We start from the raw sequence: 20,436 nt of genomic DNA on the forward strand, positions 1-20,436 counted from the left end.
GAACATCAGGTCAAGCCAGGGATCCTCATGCACCACAAGACTACCTCCCGCGTCACCCTGGAGCCCTCTGCTCCAGTCACACAGAACCACGAGGAAGCCCAGGACTTGCCATCTGACAGAGGAGGATAAGCAGGCGTGCAAGGAAAAACAACCCCCTCCATCGCCCACGGGTGCCGGGCACCTTGGCACCCACAGGTCTATCCCCTCTGTCTTCCAAAGAGAACAAGAGGAGCCCCATTTTATAGACAAGGAAACCAGGGCAGGGAGCTGACATCGCTCATCAAGGTCATGGGGGAAGAAGTGGCAAGGACCGCGCACAAGCCCAACCCAGGGCTCTACGGAGCTCGGTCAGGACCCCGGGGTGCAGGCATGCTGGGGGCCTGGGTGCTGCTTCTGCAGGAGAGCAGGGTCCCCAAGGCTGGGCCCTGGTGCCAGGCTAGGAGAGGTGCTGTGAGAAAGCCGCAGGAAGCCTCCCCTCCATCCCATGAGATTCCCAAGGCCTGTTTTCCCCTTCTTCAGCCTTTTTTTTGACCTTAAAAGCAGGTCAGTCTCAGGAACATGTAAAATGCACATTTGTCTCGAACGCAGCAGGGCGCCCCCAGCCTCCCCTGGACGCTGTGCTGGAAACTTTAAGCCAGCTCGGGCCGGGTGGGGGCCCCAAGCCTCATCGAGAGTGCTGGCCTGACCCACGAAGCAGAGCTGGCCCTCTGGAGAAACCCGGGCAGGAGCCAGCAGGGACGCCAGCTATTCTTATCCTGACGTTGCGATCTCTGCAGAAGCCCGGGGCTCCTGGGGCCTCCCCCCAAGTTGCACAGCCCATGAAAGAGGAGCGCACGTCCCGCCTGCGCTGGAAAACCAAGTACGGAGAACACCCGCTCCCCGCCCTTCAGTGCCAGGGATCCTCGGGAAATGGTCCTGAGCTCTCCCTCTCCTCCTGCCCCTCCCTCGCTCCCGTCCTGCCCCCCCCCGGGCCCCCTCCCCGCACCAGCCTGCTGGGGAGGCCTGCACACCCACCGAGCTTCTGCAGACGGGGTGTTCCAGACGAAAGCCTGGGTCCTCCTGCCAGCCTCCAGAGATGGCCAGCCCCACGCTCAGAACTTCCCAACACATTCTTTAGGCCTGAGTGAGGTTTCCCCTGTCAAAGTCATGCCTGTATTTAATTCCAAAGGAAATTTCTCCATGAGCCGGAGTCCTCCCTAACCGTACGAGCACTGTCGCCCCACCTAGGCTAGAAACAACACAGGGAGCCCTTTCTAGCACCCACCGCTTCCAGGGTCTTGGGGTCTGCACCGCCCCCAGCCCCCATTTCCCCTGCAGACAGTTGGGGTGGAACCACTGGGCCTTGGCTGGGTCTGACCTTTGCCAAACTCACCTAGGATGCGGTCAGCGTGCCACATGCACGAGACGCCTGCTGCTCAAGTCATCAGGAGCCTGCCAGGAACTCCGGGTCCCAAAGCACCAATAATGTCGCTGTACCCAGTCCTGGAGCACCTCCAAGGCTCCCAGTATGAGGTAATGGTAATAATGTCGCTGTACCCAGTCCTGACCACCGGGACTCCTGACTCCTCGTTCGGACTTGCATGAGACCCCTTAGTTTTGGGCTTTGACAGTGGGTAGGACTGCTGGGTTCAGCAAATAAAGATACAGGATGCCCAGGGAAATCTGAATTTCAGGCAAATGAATAATATTTTAGCAGAGAATGCACCAATGACTGACTGCACGGGACAGACTTATACTAAAAATGACTTTAGTAGCGTCCAAGGCATCTTGTGTTTTATCTGCCAAATCTATTAACAAGGAGAAGATTCAACAGGAGTGTTTCTCGGAAGACAGAGAGGGAGACTGGCCCTGGGAGAGGAGGGATCAGTGACCACAGAAGAGGGGTGGCCTCCACGATACCCATGATGACCAGCCAACAAGGCCATCGGAGAGCCCAAGACGCGCGGAGGGGCCGAATGTGCAGGCACAGCCTCTGTACTTGGGGGAAAGGCCCCGGATTCCCCACGATGATCGCGATCACGACAAGGAAACGTAAGGCCGGGCTTAGGTCCCGTGGCCTGGCGGCCGGCGCTGGCCTGCGCTCGACACTAACTTGTGGTCCTCCCCACGATGCGCTGAGAGAAGTGCTGCTACTGTTCCACTTTACAGGTGCGGGAACAGATGTCCGGAAAACTCCAGGAAGCTGCGCGACTCACAGAGGTGTGTGAGCAGCGGGAACCCAGAAGCCACACCTGCCGGCTCCTGGCGAGGTCACGGAGCGGGGGGCGTCCTGCGGGGCCCTCCCTCCACGGCCCCCCTTCTACCCCCGTCAGGGAAGTCCCGCTCCCAGGACTGCCCCGCCCCGCGGCGTGGTTGCTGCAGCCCTGCACGGCACAGGAGCCGTCTCTACTCCTGCCCTGCTCCTGCGAGGGCCTGCAACGTGGGAGAGGGGCTCACTCTCAGACTCCGAACACAGAGGGCCCCCCCGGACCCTCTACTGAGGTCACGCCTCACTCTTGGCACCACAGTGGTAGCCTAGGGGCTGGTGGCCAGCCTCCCCACCGGGCTCCTGCTGCAGCCTCAACTGTCTTCCTAGAACACAAACCTGATTACGCACGTCCCTCATCATAGTTGTTCTGAAAGCTGCTCCAGCAGAGGAACCCTCGAGAAAGCTGAGCTCGGACTAATTCAATCTACACCTAATGGGAGGAGACAGACGGCCCTCCAGGCCTGGGAACCGCCAGACTGCATCTGTGACACAGCATAATAAAGTAATGTGACAAGGGCGGAGTGAGTAAAAAAACAGGTGTGTCCCCCGGTGACCTGGCAGGCGGGCCTGGGGTTCAGGCGGTAGGGAGCTCGCTACTCCAGCTGCAGCAGCAAAGCCTGGAACCCATGAATTGCCCCCCACAGTATCAACCTCCCGTGGTTTGAATTCTTACCCAGCAACCTTCAAACAACCAACCTGGCTCCCCAGGACCTCAGCACCAGATTGGGGGTGTCCTGGATGGGGTCTCAACATTTCTGCCACTGAGAAGAGGTGCACTCACTCTTACAAAATAACCTTGCTTTTTGGTGTACGCATCAGTAAGGTCCGGATATAGCTGGCGAGAGGTCCAGGAATGCCGTCTCTGTATCTACAGGGCTCGGAGGTCCTGGATTCTAGCAAATTCATGAAGATTGTTGAGTCCCCACCAGACCTTCAGCCTGAGGACACTCCACCTTGCAACTGATTCTTTCCACCTTCCCTGCCAACCATGACCTGGAGTCCAAACTCTGCATGGCATCCAGAGCCTCTAAGTTCAGGTCAGCTCCCAACCTGCTTTCCCACTGGAGTTCCTCACCACCCTCCTAAGGTCCAATCCTAGTTCCTACTTCTAGAATGCCCTCACTGATTCATCTTTAGGGAGCGGCACAGATGGCTCCTCCTCGATGAAGCCCTCCCTCGCTCTCCCCCTGGGCAGCCAGCACTTGTCTCTTTGGTGCTGCTGGCCCTCCACGTCCACTCCAATAAAATTGGGGTGAAGAGAGGAAAGGCGTCTGGACTCAAAGGACCAAAGGAGGTTTTTAAGACTTGTCAAGACCCACTATGCAAAAGCCAAGATTCAGGTTGTGTGAGCGTAGGAGGGGGGGGGGGGGATCTTTTCTCTCTGATGGGTAGGCCAAGGTGACCCTTGGGTGTTGGTCATTGGTGTCACTAGGCTACCCACGCTGGGAAACACTGCAGTCCCCAAAGCCCCCTGAGACCTGCACTTGAGGCCGTGGCATCTTCTCACCCAGAGCACTTATAGCTCTTTGGACCCACAGATTATTTCTAGAAATAAATAGGAGAAACTGGAAGGGCAGCGTACCCAACACCTAATCATCCCATCCTCACCGCTACAGAGTACACAGGCTCCAGCGATTCACTTGAATGGACTGACAGTGAAGGGAGTGGCACCGCATGACTTACAGAGCCAAGTCACAAGAGGCAGCATAGCTTCCACTTGGCTCTTTCCCTCTTCAGATGTCCTCTGAACTACGCCTCCATGTTGGGAGGAAGCCCAGGCTGCACAGAGAGGCGAGCAGCATTAGCGAGGGGCCCAGGCAACAGCTGAAGCTGAGGGCAAAGAGACCCTAGATGATTCTGGTCTTAGCAACTGAAGTCAGCTGTGGCTTCAAGTCCGAGCTCCCAGACTGTGGAGCAGAGATGAATTATCCCCACCATATTTTTCCCAAACTCCTGACCCTTCATCCACGAGCATAACAAATGGTTGTCCTGCACCGCTGAGTTTGGGGGAAGAGACAACTAGAGCAACGTTTCCCAAAGTTGTGGGTGCCTCTGCTGGGCCCGCTCCCCTGCGGGTAGGCTGCTAAGAAGTATGGCGGGTTATGGGCTCTCGGCAATCGCAAGCCGCCACCTAGAGCGAGGTGGCCATTTCCACGTCCCTCTGCTTACTCGCCTTAGAGCTTGCGGGCTTGCGGTATGAACCTTTTGTCTCCACTTCGGTCCTCTCTGGACTCAGCCACTCTCCAGCCTCTGTGGCCCTTGGCTGCCCTCCAGGCCAAGCAGGTTTGATGCCATTTCCATTGGCTGGATAACTCCACTCACTGTTTAAAAGTCCAGCAGAGCCAGCATTTCTAGGAATTCAAGTGATTTTTCATAAAACACCAATCCTCGTTGATGCTGAGTCTCTGGGATTGGCTGCTAGGGGTGCCCCCCCCCCCCGTGGTCCTAACTGGTCTCTGAGGAGGAGGCCACCCCCTAATCCTAGTCTTGACCCCACGGTGCAGGAAGAGAAGGCCATGGTGAGGGTCTTGATGCTTTCTGCCTTTTAAAATAAATGTTCTGGGGATCCCTGGGTGATTCAGCGGTTTAGCGCCTGCCTTCGGCCCAGGGCATGATCCTGGAGTCCCGGGATCGAGTCCCATGTTGGGCTCCCTGCATGGAGCCTGCTTCCCCCTCTGCCTGTGTCTCTGCCTCTCTCTGTGTGTCTCTCATGAATAAATAAATAAATAATCTTTAAAAAAATAAATAAAATAAATGTTCTAAGCAAGGAATGGCAGGTGTCAGAAGCAACATCTGGGGAGCGATGGTGGGTCCCCCTGGGTCATGCTGTGCCTCAGGAGCCAAGAGTGCTCCTTGACTACGATGTGCCAGGGGTCTGGAAGGAGACACAGAATTGTGAGCAGCCCTCCAGGGGGGAGAGGGATCGGGGATTTCACAGGTAGGTCTCCTAGGAGACGCCCCAGGAAGCCATGGCAGTAATGTCTTGGGAAGGCAGGTCGTGGTTCTTGTTTCTCACGAGCTTTCTGGCACTGGTCTGAAGGGCTGCAGCTGCTTTATAGCTCCTGGCCTCTCGTCTACAAACTGAGCTACCTCAGGCATCTGGGCGTCATCGCCTTCCTCTTCCTTCTCTAGTTCTGAACTGATGGAACTGTCTGGCTCCCATTCTGCCTCCCTTTGCCTCCAGTCTCGCCAGGCCTCGGCCACTTCTTGTGACACATTCAACCAAAATCGGAGCTCCCCGTGGTGCTGGCATCTGCCCCAGACAAACAGTGCTCAGCCTTGGAGGGCAGCAGAGCTGTTGCCTTGGCAGCGGTGTCCTGGGCCTTTTCACTTCTGACTGGAGACCACAGCCAGCGTCTTGGGTTGCAGACCAGCGTGCTGCTCCCACGTGCCCATGGCGGGTGGGAGCCAGCCAGGGCCTTGGAGGGTAGCCGCCACTCTGTGTCCTCAGCCTCAGAAATCTTACACGGCCCCTAATGAAATCACCTTGCTTTCCACAAAGCAATTAATGGGATTAAAGTTAGCCATGTTCCCATCATTTACCTGTGCTCACTAACCCTGGCCTCATTCATGCGACTGGTTATGTGACTCCTTCATTCCCTCAAGGGGAAGAATAACATGGAAAATGCAGAGTAGGACCGGGGCAGGTTTCAGGGCAGGGTGCAGGATCTGCTATGCTTTGCAGTAATTACAAACAGCTGACTGGGTCGTGAGAGTGTTCCTACTGCTCAGACACATCTTGGTTACACGCACAATCCTTCCTCCGTCATTGGGGATGGATAGAGTTTCACAGTATTTACTCAGTTGGTATCTCGTTTACTCATTTCATAGGAGTCCATGAGCTGACTCAGCCTAGCCCAATCCCTTCGCAGGGATTCTCCTTTGCCTTGGGAAGAAAGTAATAAATGTGTCGTCATGTCCCTTCTTACCCTTAGTCCTTGGAGATGGTGCCTATAAAAGATCTAGTTCCTCAGAGGCTGGTGTACTGAGACTCGGCCCCCTACGCACGTGTACTGGAGGGAACCGCGAGGCGGTGAAGACTAGCTCAGCTTTCTTCCCTTCTTGTCCATCCCAAAGGCTGGAGTCTTCAGGGGAGCGAGTGAGGTCTTCTCTGAGAAACAACAGGCTCTGGGGGCAGTGCAGTGATCCTGCCGACATCCTGAATATCTCCAACTGGACGTCTTTTCTGTATCCTTGAGCTGAGCCATCAGTGACACAGGCCTCGGAGGGAGACAGAGGTCAGGGGATATTTCAGGAGGCGGTTCACCTGCTGAGCAGCGACGAAGGCCTCCAGCCTTCCCAACTGGGCCACACCGGCATCAAACAGCAGATCGGGGAGCACCAGACACTCCTCCATCTGAGATGGATGCCAATCTCAGCATTTTCAAGAACCCCCACAATGTTGGTGACCAGGATCTGTTCAAACTTCAGTGTCCTGTGAATGGGTCTTCATGGTCTTTAGGATTCAAGCCACTTGAACGGAGGCTGGCATTCCTTGGAGACTGGCGGTCAAGTTCCATCTCCGATGGTGGGGATTCCACTCCAGGAAGGGCAACAGATGGATCCCCTTCACACAACAGCTCTGCCCGAGAGGCCATGTCTAAATCCAAATGACTCAGAGGCTCCAGTGTGGGCACTGGCCACTGGCCTCTTTCAAAACAGGAGGTTCTTAACCCTTTTTGTGCCAGGGACTCCTATGGCAGCTGAATGAAGCCTACGGACCCCTGCTCAGAACAACGAATTTAGGTGAACAGAGGAAAACACACCAGATTACAAAGAAAGACTGAAATACAATTACCAAAGTATTTTGAGATACGGTGCTATGAGCTTCTTTACTAGCTCACTCCGTAGTAAGACCCAGCAGCAGGCCTGACCACAGCCTCAACTTCTAAGGAGTGAGGAGGGCAGATGCTATTTCAAGACATCTGGAACAGTTAAGGGAACAGAAAACCGACACCGGCGACAAAGGCACTGCTAATAACACTGCGCTTCGCTGCCTACCCTCAAGATCCAAGGAAGCGCCACTTTAATTTCAAAGTCAGTGAAGACAAATGTCTATTTCCTTTCCACAAGTTCTATCCAGGTTAAGGAGGGGCTTCTTATGCACATCCAAGGTTAAAACACCACTGCTTTAGGGACGCCCGCGTGGCTCAGCGGTTGAGCATCTGCCTTTGGCCCAGGGTGTGGTCCCGGAATCCGGGAGCGAGTCCTACACTGGGCTCCCCGCGTGGAGCCTGCTTCTCCCTCTGCCTGTGTCTCTGCCCCCCCCCCCCCACCGTGTGTCTCATGAACAAATAAATAAAATCTTAAAAAAAAAAATCCAACAACAACACTGCTTTGGTGCCTCCAATCTCGTGCCCTCTTTTAAAGATACAGCCCAAAGAAATCCTTCCACTTAAAAAAGCAGCAAAAAGACAATTTTAAGCAACATGACACAAACGCCAAGCTGTTTCCCCGCAGAAGCAAGTCCTCTCCAGCCCCGCAGCCCCGGCCTCTTTCGGGCCCTGAGCAATGACCCCCTCTGCTCCCCAACACCCCACCACGTCCTACGACCTCGAGGGCGGCAAGGGGGCCGTTGAACCGTTCATGCTGAAGGGCGCGGAGCGGGCCTTAGCGTGCTCCAGGCGTGGGCACACGGGCTCGGGCCTCCTGCCCACAGGGGGCCGCGGCGGCCCGCGCTTGGCTCCGGCGGGCGGGGCGAGGGGGGAGGCAGGAGCGCGGGCAGGCGCCCGGAGCCAGGCCCACGCCCCCAGGCGGCGCCCCCGGGCGGGGCGAGCCGGGCTAAGCGGGTCACCACCGCGGGCCCCAGCGTCCTCACCTGTGAGAGGCCACGGGCCAGACCCCGCCGCCCGCCGCGGCCCCCATCTGCCCTCCTGGCACCAGGCGCCCAGCGCAGCTCCGCCGCTGACCGGCTGTGCCACCGGCAGGTCTTCGCATCGGGCCAGGGCCCCCCTGTTTGGGGGGTTGGGAAGCGGTCAGGAGCAGAGCTTACAGGTGAACCGGTCACAGTCCGTGGCACCCAGTGGGTGCCCTTCACCCTCAGGTCCCAGCAAAGCTCTTGGGGGGCAGGGGAGCAGCTGGGCCAGGCAGGCACGGAGGAGGCCGAGCGGCCTTTCCCGCCACGGTGTGACCCCTCGGGGGCGGGGGGCCCGTAGACCGGGTCGGGGCGTCCGGGGGGCTGTGCCCGGCGCTGGGCCTACCTCCTTCCAGCCGGGGTGCTCCCTCCGGCCACTACTCACGAGGCCCCGGCTCCCTCTTCGGGGGGCCCTGACCCCTGAGACCACGGGAATTCGGGCTGTCACCCCGCGGCTGTACCTTCCACATCACGTCGCTGAGATTGGTCGGTGGCCAACTTGGCCAGATACGGGCGGATGCCACCCACTTAAAATGCTTCTCTCCAGGGGTTTAGAACGTTCCCGTTCAGTGGCAGCGGGGCTCACGCAAGAACAAAAGTGGGTGAGACATTCCACGGTTTCCCGAGTGCCCTCCTCTGCCCTCCCCTCTCGGTGACCCCAGGGGGCTCTGCCTTGGGGTGGGGTTCTGGGGTTCACTGCCACGGACTGGGACTGGTGCTTTGGTGAGTTTGGTTTCTCATGTTTTGGGCATATTCGGGGGTGGGGGGTGTTCAATGACTCGATATAAACGACAGGAATGTAATGAGGGGTGGAGGGGTCGTGACAACCCCTTCAAAAGCACTTGGATTCACGGCTGCAAACTTTCATGATTTTATCACAAATATTTATATATATATATATATATTTTTTAAGATTTTATTTATTCATGAGAGAGAGAGAGAGAGAGACAGAGAGAGGCAGAGAGGCAGAGGGAGAAGCAGGCTCCATGCAGGAAGCCTGATGTGGGACTCGATCCCAGGACCCCAGGATCAGGCCCTGGGCCAAAGGCAGGCACTAAACCACTGAGCCACCCAGGGATCCCACAAATATATCTTCTGATTGAAAAGGCCAAAACTTATGCCCGGGCTCACAGTCCAATTCTACTGTTCAACCAACCATCCACCACAGACCTGGGAATTTAACTTCTCTGAACTCTGGTGTTCTCTTCTGTAAAATGGTATCTACTTCTCAGGGTTCTAAGGATTAGAAAGTAAGACACGTAGGGGCGCCTGGGGGGCTCAGTCGGTTGAGCATCTGCCTGCGGCTCAGGCCATGATCCCAGGGTCCTGGGATGGAGCGCCACATGGGGCTCCCTCCTCAGCAGGGTGTCTGCTGCTCCCTCTCCCTCTGCTCCTCCAGCTGCTTGTGCTCACTCTCTCACAAATAAATAAATCTTAAAAAAGAAAAAAGAAAGAAAGTAACACATGGAAGAGCACCTGGGATGCAGCCCAAGAAACAGGAGGTGTTCAATAATGTAGACACATGCACAAAAGCAAGAAAACCCAGAGGGGATCTTCTTTTCTAGCAAAGAAGTCCTTTGCATACTTGTAGTTCTTTGCTGAACCTTATCTTCAAGGATTTCTGCTCCCAAGTTACTCCTTGGTCATACAGCTTTCATCCCTAAATCCGTTCACTCCACTACTAAGCACCTACCCCTTGTCCATATGGAGGTGAACGTGACAAGGTCCCTTCCTTCCCGGGGCTCACCGTCTTCTAGACCCTTCTCCCGGCTGCCACTTTATGAACTTCTGATTCTTCTCCGCAGCCCTGAGAAGACCCTTCCCCACGGGTCTTCATCATCTTTCTCAGTGTTAGACAGACCACTTCTCTGCTACGAACCGTAGGAGAAGTCACAGAAACAGCGGCCCCTAGACCCTGCTTCCTGAACAGGAAACAACTGAACAGGACAAGAGGTCCTGACTCCAAAAGCTACATGATTTGGAGAAAATTCATCTCTGCTTTCTCATTTGTAAAATGAGAGGTCTGGTCTAGAGCAGGGATGAGAAATGGATTTTTAATATGCTTCCCATGGATCATCAGTGGCTGCTTGAAGTGCTGGGTTGTCTCAAGCTCTGAGGCCTGTCTGGGCTCATTAGGAAACGACTGCAATTGATTAGCGATGGTTGCCATAGTCACGGCGGGGGTGGGGGGACAATGCCTGTGCCACAGGCTTTCCTCCCTGGTCTATAGGAGCTCGAGGGTCCCTCTGATTTCTGCCACTTACAATTCTGTGATTCAGTGCAATACCGCTTTACTTTAATCTTTGGCACAAGGACTATCTTCACAATCAATAGCTTTTTCATCTGCTTTTGTCCAGCACCTTGGTGGCCATCATCTGAGAAAGTTTCTCAATTATTGTGTTTCAAGTGACAGTACAACATATACTGACTTGACGCACTCATATTTAGGAAGCTACTGTTTCCTGCCCCGGGGTCTGGGAAAGCATGTCAGAAGAAAGAATTTACGTTTACTAAGCATCTATTAAGTATCAGATGCTTTCCACGCAATGTCTCTTCTTTTTTTTTTTAAGAATGTTATTTATTTATTCATGATAGACACAGAGAGAAAGAGAGAGAGAGAGAGGCAGAGACACAGGCAGAGGGAGAAGCAGGCTCCCTGCAGGGAGCCCGACGTGGGACTCGATCCCGGGACTCCAGGATCGTGCCCTGGGCCAAAGGCAGGGGCTAAACCGCTGAGCTACCCAGGGATCCCCAATGTCTCTTACTTCTAAAACACCCCTGGGGCAGTCACTAAATCCTACTTTAACAGAGCAGAGACCAGTGCTCAGAGCAGTGAGGGGAGCTCCCCCAGGAGCAGGGATTCGACCTGTGGCACTTCAGACTCCAAATCCCACTGCACGGTCCTCCCCTAAATGTACCCAAATGTCTTGTTTATCCTTTCTCTTCCAGGAAGTGGAGGTGACAAATGAAACTGACAGCGGCCATGAGATCTGTGCAAACATTTCCGTGACCCCAACCCCAATTATTTTTCCTACAGGCCGTTGGACATGGCACCGCGAGCAGGTGTTCCCTCCCGCCTGACAGGGAGACCAGGTAAGCTCATCGGATCCCAGGCTGATGGGGAGTCCCCAGCCTCACCCAGGTCCCTTCCACCAGCCCTACCTGTGAGCCAGAGGAGGACAGGGCATGACCAAGGTCTCTACTGGCCCCCTCCTCTGGCCCTTCTCCCAGGAAGTGCTCCCTACACCAGTGGGAATTAAAACACTGCTGCCACCACCACAAAACCCTCTCCGTGGACGTCCTGGGGGAGGAGAGGCCGGAGGGAGTTTTGGTTTAATGCGTACGGTGTTCCAGTTCTGCAACATGAAAAGATTTCTGGAGACTGGTGGCACAACAATGTGAATGTACTTACTACTCAACTGCATACCCCCAAAATGATCAATTTTAAGTTGTATATATTTTGCCACAATTTAAGAAAATATTCTACTAAGAACACGGTTTTAAGAGTTTAGGAATCCACAAGACCTAAGTGATTTGTTTTGGTTTTTCCTTTTAGTACTGGCTCTGCCACGTACCTCTGTTGTACAACTTCTCTGAGCCTCAGTTACATCATCTATAAAATGGGGTCAACAGGATATCTGCCTTATATGGCTGTCATGCATGCGGATCATGGGAGGGGAAGTTGGTTGGATCCCAAGCAGGATGCCTGGCACACAGCCAAGGATGGCACAAATGGCAGCTCTGACCTTCATCCTCATCATCTCTATTAATGTCATCATGGTCACTAATTATTAGTGAGCACTCGACATCATACCATGATGGGGTTGGTCTGAACTCTTACCAGAATTTACCCTGAAAATGAGAAAGAGGTGGATCTGGAGAGGGGGTGGTTCATCTGGTCACTTTCTGAGCCAATATAGACTAAATGAGAGGAGCTGGTGGGATGTTGTGGCCTTTGATACTATTTTTGTTTTCCTTGATGTTATTTTTAAAACAAAACAAAATGGACTCATGAGCTTTGTGGGTTTTCCAGAATAATGCCTAGGGGCAAGGAAGGGCAGAGCCACATATCCTACCGCCAGGATGCAAAGGCTCTGTGGTGCATGTTGCCCAGGCTGCTCTGGAGGGGTCCTTGGGTCCACGTAGCAGCAGACAGCCACACACCTGCATGGGGAGCTTTTCAGCCCCCGACATGCTCCAGCTACCCAGCAACCACAGAAACAGGCTTGTTCTGCAGCAGACGCCATCAGCCTAATGAAATTTCAAATTAAATCACTGTCACTTAGCTAGTGGCACCAAGCAAAAGCAGACTGTTCCCCTTCTAGGTAAAAATTTCCAGAGTCTAATCTCTGAGGCCAGGCAGTTTTGCAGGGCACGAGGGACTCGGACCTTGAACTTCAGCAGGATTAAGCAAAACTTTGTCTCCACCCATGTTTCCACCATTTAAACCGTCTTCCTGGTTCTTTCCTCTGGGGATTATGTGGCACCTCAGTACACTGTACATACAGCACAGGGCATGTTGAAGTGTTTCAGACGAGGATGTTACTAACTCAACATGTATTTCCAACACCTTGGCTGGGCTCTGGAAGCCCTGGCTGATCTAATTTCTGCCCCTCCCCCACCTCATTTGCTGCTCCCCCAAGCACACATCCAGCTCTGGCATTCTTTTCTTCTTTCTTTCTTTCTTTCTTTCTTTCTTTCTTTCTTTCTTTCTTTCTTTTCTTTTTTTTTTTTTTTTAGATTGTATTCATTTAATCATGAGAGACACAGAGAAAGAGGCAGAGACACAGGCAGAGGGAGAAACAGGCTCCATGCAGGGAGGCTGATGCGGGACTCGATCCCAGGACCCCGGGACCAGGCCCTGAGCCAGAGGCAGGCACTCAACCACTGAGCCACCCAGGCGTCCCCCAGCTCTGGCATTTTAAACTATGTTGCATTCCTCAAACACGGTCTTATTGCCACATGCCTCCATGACTTTGAACAAAGAATGCTTCTGCAAGGAACGCCCTTCTTTCCCACAATTGAGAATCCTGGACATCATTCAAAATACTGTTCAACTGTCACCCCTTGCAGGAAACCTGCCGAGAAATGTGACTTCAGCCTACTTGCAAGATGACGAGTGAGCCTTCCACAGTTTCATGGATGGCAGCAGAAGACATGAGCTGCCCGGCTCAGAGACAAGGGACCTCATTGCCGACAGCACAGAAGCAGCACGTCTGCAACAGTTCCCAGTCCCATGGGGCAACACAGAGGGGCCTCGGTGGGTGCTGTGCCCTCAGTGGGCTCAGGAATGTCAAGCTTAGAGAACTCAAATCTTCTATAATGAAATGCAGTCACACCTGCCCTCTGCCCAGGAAGATGAGCTATCTCTGTCTTCCAAGGCTGCCTGCTGTACCAACATCCTTGAAAAGACAGTCTGGAGCAAAAGGGCTAGGAGTGTCTCTGTTTATAAAATGAGAAGAAATGCCATAAACTATGAAGGACTGTCTCCCAACAAAATCTTCCCTGGTTACCTGATCTGGCACTTGCACAGTGCTCCCACCATGCCCCGTACGACCTCTGCCTTAGGAAACAGAAATTCACATTGCAATGGCCTTGTATTTTTCTGATTCACTACCAGCCTGGGGGCTCTCTGATGTTAGGGACTGTCTTTTGCATTTATTTGTCAGACACGCAGGAAGTGCTCAATAAATGTGCAAATACAAGGAGTTGAATACGTAATACTGGGAATTTTGATAGCTTTGGTTTTGGGAGGCAATTAAATAATAACAACAGATGGCTGGCACTTACTGACTGCTTACTCTTGCATTCCAGACAACCTATGGTGGGTTTTTTTTGTTTTGTTTTGTTTTGTTTTTTTGCGTGGATTGTTTTATTCACAGGGTAACAGCATATGAAAGGTACTTTTATTAACCTGCCTGTATGTATGGGGAAACGAAAGACTTCAGAGCAGTTAAAGAATTTCTTCAGGGCAGCCCCAGTGGCTCAGTGGTTTAGCATCGCCTTCAGCCCAGGGCGTGATCCTGGAGACCTCAGATTGAGTCCCACGAGTCCCACCTCCGGCTCCCGGCATGGAGCCTGCTCCTCCCTCTGCCTGTGTCTGTGTCTCTGCCTCTCTCTCTCTCTCTCTCATGAATAAATAAATAAATAAAATCTTAAAAAAAAAAAAGGATTTTCTTCAAAATCACAGGGCTCCTAAGCAACAGAGCTGCACTTGGACCTGGATCTGCCTGTACCCAAGCCTGCAGAGGTGCTTCTCGTACAGGAGGCATAGAAACATTTGTTCCGGGTGTTTGTGGAGGGTAGGGGGAGAAGGAAGGAGGGAGTGCTGTTGTCTCGAGCCAGCATGTCACCGTCACCCACTCCCCGTGTGACTCATGGCCCATCAGCCTCCTCCCTCACATGGATGCTGAACGCTCAGCTAGTTCCCACTGGAACATCACGCCTTCCTAATTGGCCCCGCAGTGGGGCAGATGGTGTTTGGCCTTGGGAACAGCCTGGAATGCAACACTGACCTTTCTTCCTGAAAGAGGAAATAAGGAAGAAATCTGTCTGTGGAGCCTCCGTATTTGCTACAACTTACAACTCCCGAACAGCCATTCCCCTTGACTTAATAACCAAAGAAACAGAAACAAGAAGATCTGATGATCGCCCACTGTAACACCCCCACAGGTGAGGGCCCGTGAAACGGATGGTCTCAGCATCCGCTACTAAGGGTAAAAGCAGTACAGCCTTTCTGGAGGAAAACTTGGCAATAGCTCTCCAAGTGTTAGATATGTCCACCCTTTGTCTTAGCCACTTAGTTTCTGGGACTTACACAATGAAACTATTTGTAAAATCACTTGAAAGTACAGAAAGATGTTTACGGCAAAACTATCAACCATAAGCTCCTTTTTAAAACATCAAAAATATTTTGAAAAATAATTTAAAGAAATAAATAGGGGATCCCTAGGTGGCTCAGTGGGTGAGCGCCTGCCTTCGGCCCAGGGGGTGATCCTGGAGTCCCTGGATTGAGTCCCACGTCGGGCTCCCCGCATGGAGCCTGCTTCTCCTTCTGCCTGTGTTTCTGCCTCTCTCTGTGTGTGTCTCTCAGGAATAAATAAATAATAAATTAAAATAAATAAATAAAACATTAAAAATATGTATACATGGATACAGGAAAAATGTCTGCACATTTCAATTCCTCCACGGATTACTACTGTTAATTTTTTTAGCATATATTTTTGCTTAGCTTTTCACACACACACTTCTTCTTTCTAAAAATGAGATATTTTTAGATGCTGTGCATGTAAAGTGTACTTTCTATATTTTATATAATGAGCCATACACGGCTCTGCAATTGCTTTTTTTCACTTAACGTTTTATTGAAGGCATCCCTTCATATCAACTTCTATGGAACCCATATGAAACTGATTTGTGAACCTCATAGTATTTTGATTTTGGATGTAGAATCATGTGTATTTAATGAATTCCCATTGGAAGGATTTTTGGGTTGAGGAGAGTACAATGTGATATAGTTAGGTTATAGGTAAAAAGAAATGCCTACTCCTTCTTCGAGTCTGCTCACCCACCTCAACTTTATTTGGGGATTGTTTATCCACTTCTCAGAAACATCCAGAACTCCTCAAATTTTCCTATAGTTTTTTTTTTTTCCTACTGGATTAAGGCACGAGAGCCTTACACTTGGCCAGAAATCACAAAGTCAACTCAAAACTGTAAGTCTAGAAATGCAAACGTACCCAGATGTCTGATCACAGGACTGGAGACCTGCACGTTCGCACAAGACTAAGTTATCACTCTCACAAGCAGAAGTCTCTGATTTCTATAGAAACCGGCCTACATCCTGCCAACTTCCTGCAGCTTGTCAGCACCCGACCATGCCCTGTTCTTGCCATTCCCTGCGGCCCATCCTTCCCTCAGTGTGTATCCCCAAAGCCCAGAACAGACACGAATGGAATGAATGCCTCGCAAGGACAAGTTCAGCAGGGTGAGTCAACCTGAGCGAAGAGCTTCTGGCAAAGTCGGTGACTCAGAGGGGGAGGCGGGCCTCTGGAGAGCTTAGCCCCAGGCTACACACATCAAAGGAGAGAAGCCCTCGGAGGCCTCACGCAGACCCCCAGCTCCCAGGCAAATTCCATTCTTTTTGCAGTAGGTTGCTGGGAACCGAGAAGAAGCCAATTAGAACCCAGTTTTAATTACTTTTCAATAATAATGAGCCTTACACAAAGAGCTTTTATAAACCTTGCCTTCCCTTCCTAGATTCTCACCCAATTTTATCAACCCAGGATTCTCAGCCACATTTGGTAAATGAAGAAACCGAATCCCAGAGGTCAGGGTTTACGAGGGTCAGGGTGGGGCTTGAACCCAGGTGGGCCTCACACCTGTTCAGACTTCATTCTACCTCGACAGTGACGACAGACAGATGGGCAAGGACTGCATTTCCTGGGACTTGGCGACCAATCCCGCCCACCCCCACCCCGCCCGACAGACAGGACTCTCCAGGAGGCAGGGCCCTTGGGAGCTGATGGAGTTTCCCTAACAGACTCTTGCCCTCCCCGATGCACCTCTTTTAAAATAAACCCCCAGTGACTTGTTATCATGGTGCCCCCAGCAATCCCACCGTACTGATGAGGGTGACTCCAGTGTCAAATGTCGGGGTATGGGGAGCACACGCAGCTGGTACCCCACCTGTGCCCTGATCCTTCTCTGGGACAAGGTAGTCTCAGCCACTCAAACTGCGACCACGTGGCTGTCTGGGGTGTGAAATGTACCTGTGGCCTCATGAGTCTTGAGCAAACCCTTGGAGTTGGCTGTACATGACTGAACCTGTTCTTCGAACTAGCTATGCTCAGCTGGCGAAGCAAATGAGCCCACTCTTCTAGATCACATTCTGACGTGAAAACAGAAAAGCCGGCAAATGCACGATGGGCTAATAAGCTTTGTAGCAGTGAGCCGTATTTTAATGAGAGGACATGTCCCTTCAAAATGGTGCCTTGGCTAATTGGGCAAGATTCTTCATGTTTAGGGACACAGTTCTATAAATAAAAGCTTCTCGTTCATGCATAATGGCCTGTCCGCTCTCTGGCTTCCGGCATGCCACTTTCTTCCTAACCCCTCTGCTCAAAAGTAGCCCAACATCAATCAGCCCACCCACTGGCCCGTGAAGGGAGCCGGGCCGAGGGCTCCCAACAAAAGCCTCACAGAAAGACGTCAGACCCCATCACTGTCGCAGGGGCACTCAGGTGAAATAACAAGCCCCGCTGGCCTCTTCCCCTTTCACATCTGAGTGTAAAAACAGACCAATACTTGCACATGCTGTGCTGAATTTCCTAGACAGGCATATAGTATTACTGTCCGTAACTTTCCAAGGGCCTCCTCGGGTTACCATACATATTAATACACATACCAGCATTCAAAGAAAGGAAAAGAGGGGGTGCTTGATTATTTTAAATTGAATTCATCTGGGAATTTTAAATCCTGAAAATTCAGCCTCGGGTTACGGTATTTTTTTTTTAATTTTTTTTTAAATTTATTTTTGACAGTCACACAGAGAGAGAGAGAGGCAGAGGGAGAAGCAGGCTCCATGCAGGGAGCCCAACGTGGGATTCGATCCCGGGTCTCCAGGATCACGCCCTGGGCCAAAGGCAGGCGCTAAACCGCTGCGCCACCCAGGGATCCCCGGGTTACAGTATTTTAAGGTTTGAGCCGCGTAGGATTTTATCCTTTTGAACAGCAAATCTCTCTTTTCCATTTCAGAGAAAGTTTCTTCAGCGCCTAATGCATCTCAGAGCCAACTGTAAAACTCATTATGTTCAGAAACTACAGAATGGGACAAGGATGACGATGTTTGTCCATACGCATCCCTTTGAAGGCAATCTAGGCTTTACAGCTTCCTACTCGCTTCAAAGGAGCCCTGCGTCTCTGTAAAGATGATGCTCAAGCCCCAGCCCTATTGTGTTGGGACAATGGTGAACCAGGAACCAAAGAGGGGTTGAATGGAAGACTTCTGTGGGCACTTGAAACTAGACCTCGCTTCTCTGACTCTTCTTGGCCAGCCACAATGACAACGAGAGAAGCTGTTGTAAGGTACACATGCCACCATTCCTGCCACACGATATCCCTTCCCCAGGTGGCGTGAAAAGTCTCCAGTCTAGTCTCTCAAGACCCATGGGATTTGCCAGACACTGGCCAGTCAAGCACCACATGCTCCACATCTCCCTTCTAGCCACGCAAATTGGAATTTATTCCCACAGAGAAACTCAATGAGTTAATATCCCAAGGGCCTAAAGAGAATTCAAGAAAAACTGGATTTCTGTGATCTATCTTTTCCTATCACCCTTCTGCACTCCCAAGACCGTCAGGTATGGGAATTTGGATTACACACTGCGCAAAGGCACCGCGTGCCCTCCATCACAGGATGGACCTAAGACACTGTGTGTGTAGGTGTGGAGATTCTGGGCCTTTCCAGCTGGGGCCGAAGCATGAACACACATGGGCACATAAGACCATGCACAGTGGGGAAAGCTAGTAAGCAAACTCCCAGGCAGCAGCATGGACGGGTGTCAGCGGCTCCCTGACCCGAGCAAGATCTCGCCTCTCCCCTGCCTACCTGTCCTGGAGCCTCAGTCCCCTACTACAGGGCTCAAAACCTGACACAATCGCCTCACCTGGGGGCCAAAAGAGGCTAGGCATGGGTGTGGGTGTTGGAGGCCGTCTGTGCACCTGGCCTGGGGCAGGTGCAGGTGTGCTATTCATAGTCAGGCTTGCTGCCCTCTGGGTTCCGAGAAGCTCCCCAGAGCAAAGATGTACCACTGTGTAATAATTGTAATAATATGCATTTGTTCGTTTTTTTTTTCACTTGACAACAAAGACTTTTTGTTGTTGTTGTTTAAAAGTCTTTTTCAACAAAGACTTTTATGAACCCTAATTCATAGCCCTGAGAGTTGTTTCCCCTGCCCTTTCTATTCCATGGCTCGAGGCTTTCCTTGCCCCTTGGGCCCCAGAGACCTAAATCTGGAATACTCTGAAGCTTTTTCCTCTTGGTACCAGACCATATCCTATGGGTGTTTGTTTTGTTCTGTTTTTCCTTCCCTCTTCCCTCCTACCTTTGAAAGCTAGCCTATCTTTCCTCCTGACCTTAGTCAATCCTGCCCTCACTTCAAAGGCTTCTGTGACCGGGATGACCCAGCACGTGACAAACTCATGCTTCCAGCCCCCCCTGCTAGAGCTCTTTCCATTTCACCACAGACCTTGCCCCCAGGCCCCTTGGATGGTGGGTCACCTATCATCACACAGGACCAACCAAACTCTTCCCTCAACCCCCAGCCTGAAGTAAATGTCTGAGCTCTGTGCCAGAAACAATCAAAAAGAACCCACCAACTACCCACCACATCGCAACCTCCTCCCTAGCTATGACCGGCACCCTGCTTCTCTTTCTGTGATGATGCCAAAAGGGGTGAGGAAAAAGTCCTTGACCCCCTCTGCAGGCCAGGAACAAATTCTGCAGCTCGGAGGATAAGAACTTGCAGCTGAAGTTTGTGTCAGACACCTGGACAAAGAAAGACCAGGTCTTGGGGTCCCCATAGAGGAGCACATTTTCACTGCTGGCCACGTCACACAGCAGTCACCTTGTCCACGCCTCACCAGCCGTGTGCGTCTGAAGCCAGCCACCTCTTTGAGAAGGTCAAGTGCAGCTGAGTCCCTGAGGCCTGGGAGTCTGGAGACCAGTGACTTCCGCTGGGTCATCTCCTGACCTATGCCCAGGCTTTCCTTCTGTGAAATGATGCCCCTTTCCAGCATTAGGACTCTGTAATCTTATAAAACAGTCCCGCCACCGGACAAAGCAACAGGTAACTGTGTCGTAGGAACACCACAAGGGGACCAGAGCGTGAAGCCTGGAGCGGGATGGCACCCCCTTTCCCTTAGGCCATCAGGCTCCACCAACTAAGGTTCTCTTGCTCTCACGCTGCCTGACCAGGGCTGAGATTGTACAAGGCCTGGCCACACCAGAGGCTCTGGGGAGTCCAGGCTGGCCGGACCACATCTTGCTGCCAGGACCCCTGGTCATTGTACCTGCTACTTCCTTGCTCCCTTTGGGGCTGAGAGGGAGCCACGCCCATGACAACTGAACTTCGTTTCCCTATTGTTTCTGAGGCAGAGAGCATTCCGCTCCAGCCTGCTAGCAGACCACATCATCCTGGTGGAAATGTAGGCCCCGGGCAATCTCCGTAGAAAGGAGGCAGGAGAGGTGATTGAGAGTCAGCTCCCTCGGCCCGTGGCCTGAAGTCTGGGTCACCCTTTGCAAGCTAAGAGGGGGAGCCCAGGAGAGATGACA

General features: G+C 52.3%; 1 protein-coding gene and 1 long non-coding RNA gene across 4 annotated transcripts in view; one reads left to right on the top strand and one right to left on the bottom strand.

Moving 5' to 3' along the window:
* Window positions 1-20,436, bottom strand: part of DKK3 (dickkopf WNT signaling pathway inhibitor 3) — a 41,842-nt gene that overhangs the window by 10,037 nt on the left and 11,369 nt on the right. The window lies entirely within an intron of this gene.
* LOC112667642 (uncharacterized) lies at window positions 1,728-20,429 on the top strand. Of its 3 annotated transcripts, none has more exons than XR_003141204.3 (3): window positions 1,729-3,285; window positions 11,140-11,195; window positions 17,859-20,429. It is a non-coding gene; the product is annotated as an uncharacterized LOC112667642 (long non-coding RNA). The 3 variants fall into 3 exon arrangements; XR_007404791.1 differs by lacking the exon at window positions 17,859-20,429 and adding an exon at window positions 13,176-13,816 and having other exon boundaries at window positions 1,734-3,285; XR_007404792.1 differs by lacking the exons at window positions 11,140-11,195; window positions 17,859-20,429 and adding an exon at window positions 6,184-7,724 and having other exon boundaries at window positions 1,728-3,285.

Source organism: Canis lupus, chromosome 21 (genome assembly GCF_003254725.2).
Source record: "Canis lupus dingo isolate Sandy chromosome 21, ASM325472v2, whole genome shotgun sequence".
In the NCBI taxonomy this organism is placed as follows: domain Eukaryota; kingdom Metazoa; phylum Chordata; class Mammalia; order Carnivora; family Canidae; genus Canis; species Canis lupus.